The sequence below is a fragment of the Theobroma cacao genome, chromosome 5 (genome assembly GCF_053813885.1).
Source record: "Theobroma cacao isolate CCN51 chromosome 5, ASM5381388v1, whole genome shotgun sequence".
NCBI classification, from domain to species: Eukaryota; Viridiplantae; Streptophyta; class Magnoliopsida; order Malvales; family Malvaceae; genus Theobroma; species Theobroma cacao.
Genome location: NC_142643.1, coordinates 11,313,068 through 11,316,370, shown reverse-complemented (window position 1 = coordinate 11,316,370; position 3,303 = coordinate 11,313,068). Strand labels below are relative to the sequence as shown.

The 3,303-nt window shown below is 33.7% G+C and overlaps 1 long non-coding RNA gene across 2 annotated transcripts; it reads left to right on the top strand.

Annotated features, from left to right (window-relative positions):
* The first annotated feature begins 529 nt into the window (after window positions 1–529).
* Window positions 530–2,815, top strand: LOC148762445 (uncharacterized). Of its 2 annotated transcripts, XR_016026537.1 has the most exons (4): window positions 530–628; window positions 1,259–1,338; window positions 2,207–2,274; window positions 2,701–2,815. It is a non-coding gene; the product is annotated as an uncharacterized LOC148762445 (long non-coding RNA). The 2 variants fall into 2 exon arrangements; XR_016026536.1 differs by lacking the exon at window positions 2,701–2,815 and having other exon boundaries at window positions 2,207–2,400.
* The last annotated feature ends 488 nt before the right edge of the window (window positions 2,816–3,303 follow it).

Below are 3,303 nucleotides of genomic sequence, written 5' to 3'. Positions count from 1 at the left end.
CGAACTAGATTAAATAGAGAATTTACGATGAAATTATGAATTTTAAAGTCCCAGAATGGTTTAATCTGGTGATTCAGAGTTCGAGGATCAATTTGGAGTCAAATCGAAATTTTTGCTATCTAGGGGCAAAATGGTCATTTGCCACTTGGGGACAAAATGAGAATTTTAGAAAAGATTTTTTTGGCCCCATTTGACTTATTGGAGTATAATTTGACTTATTGGAGTAAGATTTGAGGTTTAGAAGTGAAAAATTTTAATTTCGGTATAATTTGGAGTAAAAGGGTAAAATGGTAATTTTGCCACCCCAGGGGCAAAATTGTAATTTCCACCACCAGGACATTTTTCCAGCACATGGTCTTCCTTTATCCTCATTTTGACCATTGACTAATTGTGTGGTGGAGATAAAAAGGATTAAAATTTTAAAAATTTTAAAAACGGGCCAATGACATGATGCCATGTGTCATACCTTTATTATTTTATTATTTCTTTATAAAAAGGCATAAAATCAGCCCATCTTCCACCCCATGGCCGGCCAAACCAGCAAGAAGAGAGAGAAAATAAAAACAAAACCCTAGAGAGAGAAAATCAAAGAAAAAGTGTGAATTTTCAAGGAAATTAAGTGAAAAAGGTGAGATTTTTCTATTAAGCTTGAGTTTTCTTATTCCCAAGCATTTCTCTTTATTTTCCATGATTAAATTACATGTTTTCATGATGAATTCAATTCTGAAAAAATGGGTTAGGAGAGAGAAAGTTGTTAGATTAATTTGATTTTAAGTTATGTTAGTGTTTTAAGTTAGTTTAGCATATTTAGGAACAAAACAACAAGAAAAGAATTTATTTTCCTCCATTACCATTATTGGCCGAATTTTCTAGGGGAATATTGGCTGATGATCTTGATGTTTATTTGAGGAATTATGATGAATAATGATGAATTATGAGCCTAGAAAAATAATGGAAATTTTCAGAGCAAAAATACGATTTTTACCCACTAGGGGTATTTTCGTAATTTGCTACCGAGACTGATAAATTGAATCTCATTCATAGTCATGGAGGTAATTTAGTTATAATTGGAGTGTAGAAAGTGAGAAGAATTGATTTGGAGTTAAATTGGAGATAATAGGCCGAATTAGCTCAATACCGCATTTAAGCGGTTGTCGGATAAGTTGTATATCATATCATGCATATATACCGAGCCTGAATTGATTTTATAATGGTCAAGTATTGATGTGGTGAATTATGTATTGTACATTGTGGATAGGTGGTGAACAAAGTACACTGGTAAAAGTACAGAGATTGTGCTTGGAGACTGAGATTAGGAGTACATCGACTCCTAGAACTGTGAGTGAACTTATTATCGTCTTAATTATCTAGAGTAGTTTTATACAACTGTGTGATTTTATGAAAAATGAGTTTAAATGGTAAATTGCTATGTTTGAAGAGAAATTGTGATTTTATAAAATGATTTTATAAATTTTTTGGAAAATCGAATATTGGTTTTGAAAATAGAGTAATTGGAGACTGCTAGTTTGTGTTGCAAATTTATGGTTTTGAATTGAATGGCTTATGATAATAAATGAGCATGAATGGCTAAACTGATTTTGGTGTTAGAATTATTTATACTGTGTATTCAGCCTTGAGAGGCTAGGTTGCAATAAATTGCCATGTCATGCTAGAATGAATTTTATTGATTGGTGGATTATATATTAGTTATTTACTGCAGAGGGGGTTCCGTGGACCAGCCTATTAGAGGGGCACGGTAAACTCCATTATATTATTACATCAAACGGAGAGGCGCGTAGGGTATCTCCTGGGGTATAGCTTAGGGTTCACTTCACGCCAAACCACCACGTGAAGGGGAACTCAGCCAACGCCAAGGGACGACTGTATTTTTCTCAAACTAAAATATATTTTAAGTGTATACAAAATTTTAACAGCCTTGGCGGACTTGGTTAGATGCCCTGCGCAAGGTATCACCGAGTATGAGTTTTGGCACGAGCCAAAGTTTTAAGAAATTCATAAGCCAAGTTGATTTCTCGATTTTTATGGATTGATTTTATTTGGTTGAAATGAGTTGAAAGGTAATGAAATTACAGTATGATGATTTATTTTAATTGTCTCCATTTACTCGACTTTAGATAGTTTAGATGGTATCTGTTTACTCAGTGGGATTTTATAATCTCACCACCCTCATTTCCTCACATTTCAGGCTCAGGGAATTCCATAGTTAGCTGACTTTGACAAGGACTTTCATTTGGACTCGAATCGGTAAAAGCTGTAGGTTTCCAACTTCCGATGCATTTTGGTTAGATGTGGGCCCACGTGTCACTGTAAAAGAAATTTTATGCTTTGGTTATTTGCTTTATAGTATATATAAATATAATTAACTTTTACGCTATAAGAATTATGTACCGATAGTTTTATGAAAATTATTTTATAAGAAAATAGTTTATTTTATTGAATATTTTTATTATATTCAAATGGTCAAATTTTCACTTCAAATGAATGTTTTAGATATTTAATTTGTTTTTAAATCATTAAATATATATTTTTGGCTTACTTACTACATTTTTAGCAAGTTTCGAGGTTTTCGACAAAAATGACGAAAATGCCCCTGTGAGCTAGAAAAAAAATGTTATGTTATGATTTGAAAATGATTTGTAATCCTTCGTATTTTGATATTTGATAACTATTGCTCACCAGGGAAGTGCGAAAGCTGATACGAGAGCCTTGCGAGGTTTCGATCGACATTCGGGGTGAAGAATGTTTGTCGAGGCTTCGCGGCGGTTGTCACGGGCTCGATGGGGAGTTCCGGGTCGTGACAAAAGAAATGAAAATTGAAATTAATGGACACAAGAAGATTATGAGAATGTATCATATGTGTCATTTTTTATTTAAATGATATTAAATAAAAACCCATTGTTCAAAAAAGCTTTCCCTGATCTCTTTGGCTTAAGCACTAAAGATTTCAATCCATTATTTTGTAGGGGACTCAAGAGTGACAAGTAAGTCCTGTAGACATTAATTTTTTAGGTGAAATAAACATTTAAAAAAAAAGAAAAAGAAAGAAAAGAGAGAAAATAAAAAAAATCATAAAACAAAAATGAATTAAAAAATTATAATAATAAAAATAGGAGAGAGAGAGAGAGAGAGGGGTACGACTGGCAAGGTACGGAAGCACTGCCAAGCACCACCCTCACTCTATCAGGCGTGAAAAATTCACGTTTGGCAAAGTAGTGGGAGCGTGCCCCCGTCAGCCCAGTATAAAAAGGGCATTGTAGCAACCCGGGGCAGCGGCAAACAAAA